This window comes from Xiphophorus maculatus, chromosome 1, assembly GCF_002775205.1.
Source record: "Xiphophorus maculatus strain JP 163 A chromosome 1, X_maculatus-5.0-male, whole genome shotgun sequence".
Classification (NCBI taxonomy): domain Eukaryota; kingdom Metazoa; phylum Chordata; class Actinopteri; order Cyprinodontiformes; family Poeciliidae; genus Xiphophorus; species Xiphophorus maculatus.
Window position 1 is genome coordinate 14493862 of NC_036443.1, and position 15039 is coordinate 14508900.

The window sequence follows — 15039 nt, forward strand, 5'->3', positions numbered from 1 at the left end:
AGAGTCTGTAGGATAAAAACATTAAACCCTAAAGTATTTTATTTTAGAGTTTTACATATGCCAACACTTATATATTTGGTGTGAATCAATGTTGGATGAATTATAACAGGGCATTCATTGAATGATAAAGGTGCAGAGACAAAACTGTCTTGCTTCGTGCTTCTGTGTGCAAATCATTCTGCCGGCTTGCGTGGACTTGCATTTCATGTTTGTATCTGTGCATGTGTATGCGTGTCTGTGTATGTGTGCTAATGCTGGAGCTTCCAGAGCGGCCACGGAAGCAACACTGGCGTGGCCCCCGAGGCTGCGGGGCCCGGCACCAGAACGCAGAGGTCCTTCGTCCCTGTCACTGTCTGTAAACAACAGCTCGTCCCAGCGGCCTGCCCTCTGCGCTATTTCTGCTCTTTCCTGACATCTTTCAAAGACTCAAAACTAACTGAGAGTTGTAAAATAAATCTAAGCAAAGAAGTGAAAGTTCAGGCGAAGCACGACACGGGATACATTGCTGCAGAGCTGCAGTTCGAAACATCTGCGCCTGCGAATCCCGGCAGAACAGTGGTGCTGAGGGTGCTAATGACAAAAGTAATTAATTGTCTAATAATGATGCATTGCTGTGGTACAATCACAACCTTGTGCAGCAGTTCCCCTTCATCCTCTAGTGAAGGATAATGGTTTTTGCAGCTGTTTGAGAATTCGTCCCATCTTTTCCTGCAGCTATTTACAGAATCGGTTGAACAGCAGACCCTTGTTTGGGCAAAAACGTGACAGACAACAAGGAAAAAATGTTTCAAATTATAGTTGCAGGTATTAAATGCAAGTAAGAAAATAAAAAATGCCAGTGCCAGTTTTATATACATTCATCAGAGGAAAAAAATAAAATAAATTTGGGGCTTTTTATAACTCATTTGAGTTTTCCAAGATGGAACTTGAGTGAAATTTAATAACATGAACATGTTTTTTTTTATGCCAAAGGTTTGTTTCCATAACCATTTTTCTAGTACCTTTATTTTGTATTTAATATGGATGCACAGAATTGAACGTATTGTGAATTTGATCTATTCTATCCAGAGTCAAGAAGCTTAAATGCATTGTTGCCTGTTAGGTGTCTTTTTTGTTTCCAGACACATTTATCTTACATTTTTTCTATACTGTTTGATAATAATTAGAAAAGTGTCTTTTAGACTTTGCACAGTGTGCACATGCTGTTTCCAGCTATCAATAGGTTTTGGCATCATACTGACTAAATTAGGTTTAATTATAGTAGAGCTTGTTTAATTTTGCTGGTTTCCTGCCACAAATGTGAGTTTTTAGCTCAGGCTGTAAATCCATAGAGCTGTGTGGTCAGGGCAGTCAGTGTTTGGGATCACTGTCCTGTTCACTGTTGGCTTTTGCATGGATGAAGCAGAATAACCTTAAGATCCTGGTATTACCCTTACTGTAGCACTATTGAAATGTTTAGCTGGATCTGTGGCAGGAAATCAGCAAATTTAAATAAACTCAACCAACTGAAAATAAGAAATAATTTCTGAAGAGACTTTAGTTTTTAACATTTTTTCAATACGTTTGAAAATAAAGGGTTCAAACGGATCCATTAAGGCCCAAAACTAGTAGAATGTACACAATGCAAATGATGTAACTATTTAACTACATTTTGTTTCACCAGCATTTTGCAGTTATTCTAATGATGAGGCAGATGAAGTCTAACATTGGTTTAAAAACTGCAATTAACTTAAGATATTTATGAAAATGTCTTTAAAATACTTTGACAGTGTAACAGAAGCATCTGGATTGGTTTCACTTCCAGTAAATGACAAAAACCCACTTTGTCCCTTTTTTGTCCCAAAGTGAGTCCTGTCCTCCAGGAAGTCAATCATTTTCTTCTCCCTGCTGATTGGAGGTAATTAGGCGAGCAGAGTTTGTAATTGGATAATAAAAGATGCTAATGAGTTGCTGTCCTATTTACTCGGACTGCGGCTCTGAATAGGAGGACACAGCTCAGTCACACTTTTACCTTGGTGAATATCAAAGGACACTTCTGTATAATTCAGCATTATTTACACACGTTGTCATTTGCTTGCTTGTGAGTGAATTTGCACCATAGCTGCTCTCCTGGTTGCAGATATTCTTGATTGTGTCAAATGCCGCTCAGTTTAAACAGCTGTTAATAAGCACTCAACCTAAATATCTGCTGCTTACATTGAACACATGCAGGAAGTGTTTCTGTCAGTGACCAAAAAACCTGAAAGTTATTTATGGCAACAACCTTCACAAAGTAAAAAAAAAAAAAAGTCACTGTCTGAATCTCATTTCACAGCGACACAGTCCTCCTCTCTACCTTTGGCCTTCCATTGTGCGGGCCTTGACGCTGACAAGGTTGACATCAGAGGAGAGCTCTGACACCGGGTGAGTTAGGACTGCCAGCTGTTAGCAATCAAATCTATTTTGAAGTCAGGGACACACAGACCCCCAGGGCCAAAGTAGCAACCAGTCCGGCCCCTCACCCTCCGCTAACGCAGCCTGCAACCTCCCAGCCCCTGGTCCTGCAGATAGCAGGCACAGCTGTATTGGTTCCAGATGTAGGGAGGACTCTTTACCTAGCAGCACACGGAAAATGGTGGGACTTCTGCACAGGTTTGCCTTAATGAAACAAAGACAACGATGTGAACTTAAAGCTGAAATTCTTCATAAATCACCTAAATAGATCTATCAATAAAAAATAAGTCTGACAAATATTGATAAATATCTATTAAGGCTTTATAAGGTTTTTCCTCTGGATTGTTTAAAAATTACATATTCCCTTCTGGTTTCCTTCCAGAATAATAAACCCATTTATGATCAACATAAAATAAGAAAATTTAGTAAACATAATCTGTCTCAGACTGAGAGCTCCATCCCCTGCAGCTGCATTGTTTCTGCGCTGCTCCATCAAAACTCTCAGGAAATTAGATCTGACAGGTGGAATGTCCTTGCAGAAGGACTTGGGGCCGCCCCCCTCTCCCACATGACTAAAATGTGATCACAAAATAAATAAATAGTAAACAGATACACGGGAGAATAAACAGATAATGTCTAACAGCAATTAAAACTGTATTCTCAGGGGACGGCTGCAGCAGAGACAGATGTTGAACGAGGCAGTTCAAAGAACTGATCTGATTTCAGGTTTAATGCTGTTCCGTCAAACTTACCATTTTTGATACAAGTTTATCTAAGACCTTGGCCTCCTTAAGAATGTTGGTAGTTTCCTCAAAAACATTAAGGAACCACATTGGTGTAAAAAGTATTTGCTTCTGATTTTGCCTTTTTCTCACACTGAAAAGTTTCAGGTCATCAGATTGATTTGAATATCAGACAAACATAAACTTTTTTGGAATATGATTTATGCCAAGTATTGAGAGAAACAACAGCAGCAAAGCAGCCCAGACCATCACACTACCACCGCCATATTTGACTGTGAAAAGTTTGAAAGTTTGTGTTTGTTTGGCAAATGTAGCACAGGCCTTTCTGTTTCCTGGTCATCATTTGCTCTACTCTCAGGTCTCTGCCATACAGGTCAACATTACTAAGCCTCTCTTTCTGATTGTTGAATCTTGAAAACTGACCTTAAGAGAGTTAAGGGAGGTCTGCAGCACAGTAGATGTTGTGGATTCTTCTCTCATTTTCTGGATGAGTTGTCAATGTGGTCATTTTAAAGTAAGCTGTGGCTTACTGAACTCTCAAAACCTTATAAATTACTTTGTAAATCTTTCCAGTGGTAGATGTTGTTCTTCATCTACCACTGGCTTTCTTTAGGCCGTCGCATGAGGAGTTACACTTTAAAATCTATTTCCATTGTCACAGGTTCTAGTTAATTGATTTTTCTCCATCTCAGCAATGAACAGTAAAAAGAAAGAAAGAAAAAGGATGTGAAATTAAGGATTAAAAGCCAGAACATTTTTTTGGCATTTACTCAAAATGCCATTTTACTACCAGAGTCTTGGTCTATTGGTAAAGTTTCTCTGAAACATTCAAGGTTAAGCAACCTGGTTTTCTCACACCACTGCGTGTTGCTAAATACATTTATAGAAATTGATATTTGTTAAAAAATAGTAAAGATAGAAAAACATTTGTTTTGGTGTTTTTAGAATGCATACAAGAGGTGTCAGTTTGTTTATAATAATTGAGAACAAAAGCATAAAGTGTCAACTATGACAACATAATTCAAGTGATCAATTCTTTACATGCGTTGGTCATGTTTCTAATTTAATCACTCTAAAGAAATGAAAACTTTCTGTTAATTATTTCCTGAATCAGGCTGCAGTGGCTAATTTATTGCATGCAAGGTAACCTGAAGATTACCATATGTGTTGTTCAAACATATATCAAACACACGGTGAATACTACTATAATTCATCAAATCAAAGTAAAGATGGGTCCAGGAAGGATAAGACTTAAAAAAGTCCAAAAGATTAAAATGCAGGCTGCCAAATATAGATTCATATTTTTTTTAGTTTAGTCAAACTACTGTTTGCTGATTTGCAATGTGAATATTTTGAACGTGCTAAGGAGCCTCAATGAATCATGATTTGATTTTAAAACAACCAAAAACAGCAATATGATGCGCAATATTTACATTGATGCACACAGTTTGTAAACCTCAGCCAACACAGCAGGCTCAGCCATACAAGGGCAAAACGCAGGCTGAGGGCCTGAGGTGGCCCCTGAGGAATCCTCATCTGGCCTTCAAAACAACTTCAAATATGTCAGTCGAAGCTCAAGAAAAGCAAAGAGGAAAACAGTCGGTGTTTGTGCTGAAGAACATGAGAAAGGCTTCAAACATAGAGAAATGTATCAGAATTTCTTTGTTGATTTTTTACCCGTGACGGACAAATAAATAGAGTTTGTTTTTTGCAGTCTGTATGTGCTTAAATGGCCTAAACCAAACACAAAAGCTAAACTATAAACTTTTCTTCACTGAAAAAGTACATCTGCTGGCAAGAATATCTTCTATGAGGTTTTCTAAAACAGCAGCTGCAGACAGTCTCATTATATGCTGTTCATTTTCCGATAAGACCTATTTTATCTGGTAAGTTTTAACAAATAGTTTGATTTCTTATTAAGAGGAATAGAAGTTGGCGGTACCGTGTGTCCATGTTTTGGTTCAGTTCAGTTCTCGCTGATCTCGTTATTTTATCCATGAATGGATTCGGGGGGGGGGAGTTTTCCTTCCACTTTTTCAGGAGGTCTTGTGTTCAAATGCATCACGTCAGTGTCCCCTGGTGGCTACTTCAGGAAATCACGGGGAAAAAAGGAAACATTCTAAAAAAGGTAGACATGAATAAAGAAATAATTATACATAATAATCGTGTCAATGTATTCCCTTCATATTAGAGTTTTTAGCCATAACATTAATAAATTTTTTGGTCATCCTCATCCTGGGCAAGTTAAAATAAATGGTGTAATGTGGCTTCACTATGCAAGCAAACCAACCAGATGTTAGCAACAGCATTGCTAAGGAAGTTAGCTTTTCACATAGCGTTGAAGCACAGTAATGGAAAGTTGTGTGGAAGGAGGAAATGTAGTAGAAAAAGATGCACAAGCAACAGGGAGAACCGAAGCCTTGAGAGGATTATGGAACAAATCCCACTGATAGTTTGATTTCATAATTGATCTCATAATTTCTTATGAGAAATTTGTAAGGCAATAATAATAATAATAATAATAATAATAATAATAATAATAATAATAATAATAATAATAAATAATAATAATAATAATAAATATTTGCGAATCAAGGTCTCAAGGTCTGACAGAAGAGTAGAGATACAGAGAATCCAAGCTGTTTGTATACAGTAAGTTACTGCATGGTTCTTTTGCTGTTTTAATAGCTAAACTATATTACTCTGTGTGCAGTAAATCTATGATAGTTTTTCTCTTTTTCAAGCTATTCAACGTTTTTTTGTTGTTTATTTTTTTTTTTTTTTTTTGACGACATCCTAATTAAAGGAGATCTACTTGTATTTGTAACATAGTATTTTGCACTTTTGAGGCAGCAAATGTTTTGGACCTTCAGTGGCTACAGTTGGGAAAAAAACATCCGTCTCGCAGGCTCTGTCCTCTGCAGATATGGTATCATTTCCCTTACTGGAAGTTATACAGCGAGCGGCACAATGACTCAACAGTACTCCGCCTACGAGCAGTTCTGTGGAAGTCTACCAACCAAGCCCTCTTTAAACAGTTTCTGTTTCAACGGGAACATTTATTTAGTCCCCACTGCGCTTCATGTCCTGTTTACTTTCTTTTTTCAGGGACTCATTAAATTAGAGGTGAGGTTTGTTGTATAAAAGAGGGGACAGGTGGAAACCGCCATAAACAAGGAGCTGTAAGATCTCAAAGTGTCTCTTAACGGACTCGTTACTTTGCTTCACGGCGGACGGGATGTTTGTAATGACAAGGCGTTCAAGTGAGGGCTTGCTTTGAACGTGAAGGCAGGAAATAACGCACGCAGCCCCGCTAAATGGCACATTGTGCGCAACAGGGAAGTGAACCTCGGCTGCTTTTCTGCACTGCTGAAAGTTCTCTACCCTGTTCTCGAAGTTAACTTTCTCTACGTCACAAATAAGGAAAGAAGGAAACCCGCCTTTACAGCTTTTAGAAGAAACGACGTGTGATCTTAAAGCGAGTTCTTGATGCAGAAGTACTAGAAAAGGAGTATGGTCGGAGTGTAGGAGATATTTTGAGAAGGGAGAGAAGGAAAAGGCGACGACGAAAACTGTTTCTACACCCAAGCTTTACGAAAGGTAAGCTCTAATGCGGAGAGTACGTGTCGTACCTGTGGCAGTTGTGCGTTAAAACGCGGGGCCTCGCAGCTGCGGGGGGCTCGTTATGTATGTGTGTTAAGTGTAATGAGGGATGCTGACTGCGTCTCTGCCATGTTGTGGTGACAAAACAACTACTTGTTGCAACAAGACCTTAAAAACAAAGTGTCAGCGTGAAATACCTCTTTATATCCTTCACATCTAATCAACTTCCCTCCCTTTAAACATGACCAAGTATTGTCTTTTCACAAATAAGTTGCTATGGCTAATTCAAGTTACGCTACACTTCCACCCGTGCCTTGCTCCATTCTGCTGCTCCACAGCTTAACGATGTTTATGTAACCTTAACACTGACATTAACCAGATTCGCTGCTAATGCACTTCATATCCCACCATAGCAGGTCTATTGTAATCCCGAGTAAACAACCGCTCACTATGAGCGCAGCTGCTCTAAATATGTGGAGTTATGAAACGAAGGCAGCCACCAGCTTGTTAGTCTGCCAAACATGAAATATAGTGTTTGCGTAATAAAACCAAGTCAAGCTGTAAAGCCACGTAAACATGATGGTGGGCATTAGCGGCTCTTACTGAGCCACTAAGATGCCTCAGAGTCCTGGAAGAATCTGGTGGGCTCCCCCCTACAGCTGTTCCTGCTCTGCACTGCAGCAAAGAGGAAGACGGAAGTCTCTTGTTTTCTCTTTCAAATCTAATAAAATCTAATAAAACCACCCCTTTATTGACTGATCTGGATTATACGGAAGAGGATTAGGGCCACCAAAAAAAAAAAAAAAAAAGAATTCTGAGATTAAAGTCAGAATTCTGACTTTCTGACTTTAATCTCAGAATTCTGACTTTAATCTCAGAATTCTGACTTTCTGACTTTAATCTCAGAATTTTGACTTTAATCTCAGAATTCTGACTTTAATCTCAGAATTCTGACTTTAATCTCAGAATTCCTTTTTTTCGGTAATCCTCTTCTGTAGGATTATCACTGCTGGCTCTGCTGATGTTTTAATTCAGCAGAGCACGTTAAAGCGATGGTTTTACAACCAAAGAAGTTGGTTGACATTTCCTTTATCTGCTATCATTTTTAGTCCCGTATATCTATCTAACAGAAGCCTCTATGTAGGCCTATGTAAATGGTATTTTTTTTATTTTTTTGCTTTATTTATCTCAGACGATAAATAAAGCTTCTGAGCTAAATTGTACATGTTGTACAATGTTCTCATTGTTCAACATTGACTCCCTGCATAAAAATATCACACAATACCCATTTGTAACATGGATCTAATTACCTGTTAGGTCATTCATTTTATATTTATGAACAGAAAGTGTGAATAGAAATGTAGAATGAAAACATGTTTGGTGCTTATTGTGCTGATTAATGCAACCTTTGTTGTTTAGTCCAATAAAACAGCTCGGTTTCTCATACTTGTAAGTGAGGTACATCTGAATGTAAAGCAGCCTACTTTCAGCCAGCTGACTAGGAGTGTGCAGGATGTACAGGATGAACTGTTCTTGTGCTATGCTTCATACATTCAGTAGCAAGTGGTGGTTTGTTAAATGGGTCATATGGCTCTCCACCCAGGGTGTCAACTGCATCAAGTTTACTGTTGCCAGATGACCAAAACTGCAAAGGTATAAAAAGATAAAGAGCCAAACAGTTGAGAGAACAACAAGGGTTGAATCCATCAGGTTTGTTGGCCACATGGCCTTTCAGATTGGCCTATGCATTTTGTGATGGTCAATCCATTCACTTTCTTTCCTAAAGTCCACTAGTTTGGTAATATACTCAGGGTTACTACCCATTTGCAACCAAGTTGTAACTTCCTGGCTTATGTCTGGAGATGTTGTGTCAATATATCCACAGATTGTTATTTTGCTATTTTGTGATTTGCACCAGTTCCTCCTGTATCAAAACCCTCATCCACTCCCACAACACCATGCTGTGAGCTTCTCATACTTTGTAGTTGAGAGGGTGTTCTTACAAGCTTCTCTTTTTCTTATATGTAAAACTGGTCATCATGACCAAATACTTTTACTTTGTAATTGGATCACAGGATATATTTTAGAAATGTCTTTGTCCCACATTCATCTCTGGTACACGGTACCTACTTTACTTTCTGAATTATATGATGTCTGAAATTGCCATGCTGTTTATACTTGCCTGTGATTGTTTAAGCATGGCAGCTTTAGGCATCTGGAAATAGTCCCCAAGGATGAAGAAAACTTGTGTAAGAAGTTCAAATTCTCGATATCTCGGCCAATTTGAGCTTTTTCCATGGTGTTACCCACTGAATCAGTGTGTGTAAGGTGTTGCCTCAACATGCTCCTGAACCTCTACAGTTTGATAATCACAAGTTGCAGCAAGCAGTCTTTATTCATATTTATCCATTTGTTCATAGGTCTCACACAATGAATTATTATTAAATCGCCTGTTTCAGAGACATGAGACAGTTTAAATAACAGCCTCAACCCATTTGTTACAAAACTGTTCATTTAGTTAAAAATGATTTAACTGCAAGTGGAAATTAAATTATGTTGTAACTTACATTATCTAGGTTTCTTCAAAGAATTGCAAAGGATTCTAATGGCTGTGGTTATGAAGGATCTTTCATAGTGGAGTTACAGCGGCTCTGAGGAAGCCTCTGACTAAAGACGTTGTATAATAGTCTGATGAAGAGGATGTACACAGTTCATTTGATGAAGAATCCTTCTACCAGAGCAGTCCCCAAAACAGAGTCAACCTAATTGTTTTCATGTTTATAAAACTCTGGATTTCAATGTGAAAATTATTTCTAAAACAAAATATAGAAAAACTGTGTACAATTTGTAGAATAAATGATGTCCTGAGCACCCAACTTTTGTTTTCAGGAATAGCTGAAGCTTTATGTAACTGAATACTGAAAAAAACAACAACAATACAATCTGATAAATTACTAAAAGCCCCAAACTAGTGTGACATTCATGTCCATCTTGTATAAATGCATGTATATTTGACCTAAACTATAATCCAGGAGGAGGAAGAAAAAGATGACTGACATTGTTGTTGCTGTTGAACACCGTGTAGGATGTGGTTTGTTTTTTTAAAATTCTATAGTGAACAATTTTTTCTTGGCAGAACTTTTCTGAAAGGCAAAAACCTGTCTGGGCAGTTTTAGGAGCAGCACTTTTCATGTACCAACCTATTTTTAGTTCAAGTATGGACAACTCTTGATATATTTAAAGCGATAATAACAATACTGCAAAGCAACAGAGGCCATTTTTATGTTTGTTTCACCCTTTTAATTTATGTATTCAAAGCTGCATTGTCTACGTTTAACACCTTTGTGGTGAAAGCCACATGTGTCTGGCAATACATTCTGCTGGTTCAGATTTACACTTTATTTAGTATATATATAAAAACAAAACAATAAATAAGAGAAGGAACAGCTCACAAAATGTACACTTTAGTTTGTTTTAGCTTATTCATGCTTTTTTAAATGGGCTGAGTTGACCCGTTCTTACATAATAATAATAAAATATTTATTCATTTATTTTAAAACAACTTTCAGGACACTCAAGGTCGCTGTGCAGTTAAAAACCAACAAACAAGAACAACAATTGGAACAAGAAGTGCAATAAAGACTATAAAACATAAAATAAGATAGAAAAATAATAAAACAATATCAGATATCCCATATCACATAATGATGTTCAAACTAAGTGATGGAGATAATTTGGCATTATGCACGTCAGTGTGACATATGAGGTGAAATGTGTTTTTTATTCATCAATATGCTTTACCTGAATTTGACAAAATACAGGTTTAAAATATTTCCTTAAACAGAGGACAGCAAACTGGTACAGAGTAGATTAACATTTTAAAAAGTTATAATACATCAGTAATTTTATGCAATGCTGTTGCTTTAATTCAAAGTCTTATCAGTCAAAATGCTGAGATGTCCAGATTCTCCTCCAGCTAGTTAGTCATAATCTAATTCATGCTGATGTTCAAAGTCCAACAGATGACGCTGTAGTTGGCATTGTACTTTTGCTATTTAGTTTTTTTCAGCAGTTAATTCCATAAGAACCTCATTCATTCCCAATACATTTGAAAATATATATACCTGGTGTACTGAGGTGTATACGTCTGTCTGCCAGGTAGTTATAAAAGCCGTCTGAGTTACTTGCTCTTTAAGGCAACAGCTGTGAGTCTGTTGAATGACGCAGACGCTCATGGAGACATCTGTCAACACTGAGAACAACAGACAGGACAGGATTTTTTTTTTTCCGTGGAAAAATATCTTAAAACTGTATCTTTATTTCTCAAGTGTCACTTTCATCTATTGTCAAAATGAGTAATTCAAATGCCACCCTTCTTTTTTTCTGTTCTCTGCACTGGTGTTTTCAGTGTAACCAGCAAGCTTTCACAACTCACCGGCTTTGAGGGAAATAAGGTGCACCTGGAAAGTATTTAAAACGCTTCACTTTTTTCACCTACCGTATTACGCTACAGCCTTAATCAGTGAACCATCAAAATCCTCTGTGAAAATACTTTATTGAGCCCAAAGGGAAATTAAATAACGTCATTTCCTCATTAAAAACATACCCCACAGTGTTGCTTTGGGTCACTTCCGCATTTTTCATAAGTCCTTGAATCTCTGGGGGCAAACATCTGGAGTGCCTAAACGCTTGCTCTCACAAAGTGCCGTCTATTTACTCAAAGGTCTGCTAAGAAACTTCAGTCCTCTGCCGAGCTTACAAAGCAAGATCACAGTTTTTAGCCATCTCTGTTCAACACTTGAAAACAACATTCAGTGTTGTAAAGAGCTTGCACAACTATGTGTAATTAATGTTAGTTATCTTGTGGAATGTGACTTAAGTGTTTGTGTCAGCATGTCACGAAACAAATCAATTTGTCACAAGGTCTTGTCTTTAGTGAAGCCTTGTCAAAAGCACCTGAAGAGAGGAAATTTCAATACTGTGTGGTGAACCTGCATGAGGTGGTAGTTGTGAATCTCATGAGACGACGTTTGAAGTTCTGATGACAACAATGTGTCATTTTATCTTCATTGTAAGCTGTAATATTTCATCAGCGTATTCACATTCGAAAGTGGAATCCTATGCCTGTAAGCGCAAAAACATTGTAAAAGTAAGTCTACTTCTGTTTATGAGAACTATAATGATAAGGTTAACTAGTTGCCTGGAAAATTAAGACAAGCTTCATGTCTCAACACACTTAAGATGTGAATATGATAATATAGTAATTGGGAGGACAACGTTACTAGTTTTAATGATTTCCATGAAATAGTTTATGAATGAACACCCATTGCACAACATTGTGCAATAAATCCCAATTGTTTTGTGGAATCTTGCATGGTCAAATTCCAGTGTGTTTGTGTTAGGACATCATGAAACATATAATTTGTCACAAGACAGGCGGATTGGCGCAGCATCTGCAGTGAAGCGGGCGCTGTACCGGTTTGTCATGGTGAAGAGAGACCTGAGTCAAAAAGTGGAGCTCTTGATTTACTGGTCAATCTACGTTCCTACCCTCATCTATGATCATGAGCTTTGGGTCATGACCGAAAGAACGAGATCACGGATACAAGCGGCCGAAATGGGTTTTCTCCGTAGGGTGTCTAGGCTCTCCCTTAGAGATAGGGTGAGAAGCTCGGTCATCTGGGAAGGACTCAGAGTAGAGCCACTGCTCCTTCACATCGAGAGGAGCCAGTTGAGGTGGCTCGGGCATCTGGTCAGGTTACCTCCTGGACGCCTCCCTGGCGAGGTGTTCCGGGCACGTCCCACCGGGAGGAGGCCCCAGGGAAGACCCAGGACACGCTGGAGGGACTATGTTTCTCGGCTGGCCTGGGAACGCCTTGGGATTCTCCCAGAGGAGCTGGAACAAGAGGCTGTGGAGAGGGAAGTCTGGGCCTCTGTAACAAGGCAGCCTTTTGCAGCTGGATTTTACAGTGAGGATAAAAAGCTGAGGCAGAGTCAGGTGGAAACAGCAGTGGTTTACACACAGCATCAACAATCATTTCACAGGTGAAACTGCAGCCTTAAATAGTCCCAGCTGTGACAGACCAAACCACCTTTAATACACAGGGGAATCTCAATTCACCAATCTCCACCTATTAAAATAAAATACCTTTTACTAAATACAAACATTTCCACTTACTATTTATAAATATTTTATGTTATGAAGCCTAGGCGCAAATTCAAACTGGAAGACTCTTTTATCCCCACCGGGACCCGTTAATTGAAGCGACCTGCCCACAATCGTCGACCTATCAACGCCGGACCAAGCCACGTCACGTCCAATCACCGACCAAGTCCCAGCTGATAAGGACCTTCATCCATGGTGTCTTTCGCTCTCCAGCCGAGCTCAACCCACCACCACCCCTTCTCCTCCATTCGCCCGGTCCTGAGGCCCGCACCCTTCTTCAATCTCCACCACCAGTGCCGGGCCCTGGGGGGATGACGTTCCTAACAGCATCGGGGATGCTCATCTGAAGCCTATCGCTAACGCTGCGATAACTGTTATCCCCAGCCGGGGCCCGAGCGCCAAAGACTTTAAATTCTGTTCGTCAATAAACTCTTCTAATTGTCTTCTCATCTCAGTCTGAGTCTCTCCAGATTGAATTATCTTACACCATAATGAAACACCACAAAACCCATAAACAATTCCCCCCCACACTTTTCAATGGCCTCTCCCAGAACCTATAAATGGTGTCTGGAGTGGAAGAAAATGGATGGATGGATAAATGGATTTAGTTCTGTTAGAACAGGGGTGTCAAACTCCAGTCCTCAAGTGCCGGTGTCCTGCAACTTTTAGATGTGCCCCTGCTGCACCACACCTGAATAGAATAATTAGGTCATTAACCAGGCTCTGGGGAACTGATCTACACAAGGAGGAGGTAATTAAGCCATTTCATTCCAGTGTGTTGTACCTGTTGTGGCCATTTATGCTAAATTTTTGTAGTTTGTAATTTCTACCAATTTAGTTTTGTTCTTTGGGTAGTTAGAATATATTTACATTAATTTAGAACCAAAATGTGTAATTAATTTTTATATTTGGAATTGTTTAGTTTTAGTTGTTAATTGTTAGACCTTCCCATTAATTTGAGTAATTAAGCACACACCGGGTGCTTGGTGGAGGTCTATAGTTTGGTAAATGTCTGGTGTGGATGGGACATTAAACATTAAATTGAGATTATTTTTCGTTTCGACTAAGTTACAAGACGTTTTAGTAATTATTTTGTCTCTACTTTTACAATAAATAAATCAATTCGGAAATGCGTACAAATCCAAAACCACCTGTTACCACCCACGGCCTTTATTGGAATTTTTGTTTTTTTTGGAACAGAAGGCCGAGACAGTACCTGTGGCACATCTTAAAACTGCAGGACACTGGCCCTTGAGGAATGGAGTTAGAAGAGCCTTGGGTTATGAATTTACCTGATGCCTTCATCTGTTCTTAATCCCTTATCTGTGAAACCAATCTGCTAGAGTCATCTGCATGGTGGAACTTGTGCTAGAGTTTTATTAATACAACTTGTCATGCCAGTACTATAAAATGCCCCATTTGCTGTTTACAAATTACCTGACATTTTGTATTTTCAGACCAAAGCGTGATCTGTGGCTGATCTAAACATTTTCCATTTGAATAAAAACAGTATATCACTTCAACTGTGGTTATCAGCCGAAGATAGTGCTGAACAGACCATGAGTAAGCAACCAACACAACCCGTCAACAGTGATGAGCTGAGAGATGGTCAAATCCTCTGCTGTACTTACTATTGTAGCCAAATGTACAAATGCATCCCATGTTTACATCTGGTGCATATTAAAGTTAGGGGGTGAAATTATCTCACTGCATTTTTGTTAATCTGATGCAACTCTTGCAAGGAATTGTTTATAAATAAGTATAACTTGGTCAGACCACCAAAGTATTAATGCTAATATTGGGCTTTGCTGAAGGAGGTTGTTCTCATTATATTTACAGAATTCAAACCACTTCCACATCTTTAAAGCTTTGCAACCTGTTTTGTGAACATTTTGTGGGTTATTCTACCTTCCTGCCCCATTTGGATCCACTTTCTCTTTATTTGGCACTTTGCTTAGTCAAACAATATGTCCTCAATTAGATCAAATTGAGGACATATTGTTTTAGTAGTGTTGGTGCTGAGTGACATATGGTTGATTCTCTGGGTTTGTCTGCCAGACCTATCCACCCCAGTGACAGAACAATCAGGCATTT

At 38.7% G+C, this 15039-nt stretch overlaps 1 protein-coding gene across 2 annotated transcripts in view; it reads left to right on the forward strand.

Moving 5' to 3' along the window:
* The first annotated feature begins 6188 nt into the window (after positions 1-6188).
* The window catches only part of LOC102234517 (signal transducer and activator of transcription 5B-like), a 29889-nt gene continuing 21038 nt past the window's right edge, over positions 6189-15039 (forward strand). For both annotated transcript variants that reach the window (XM_014469649.2, XM_023340200.1), the window contains exon 1: positions 6189-6776. The gene's annotated coding sequence lies outside the window, so the exon portion shown is untranslated. The remainder of the gene's footprint in view (positions 6777-15039) is intronic.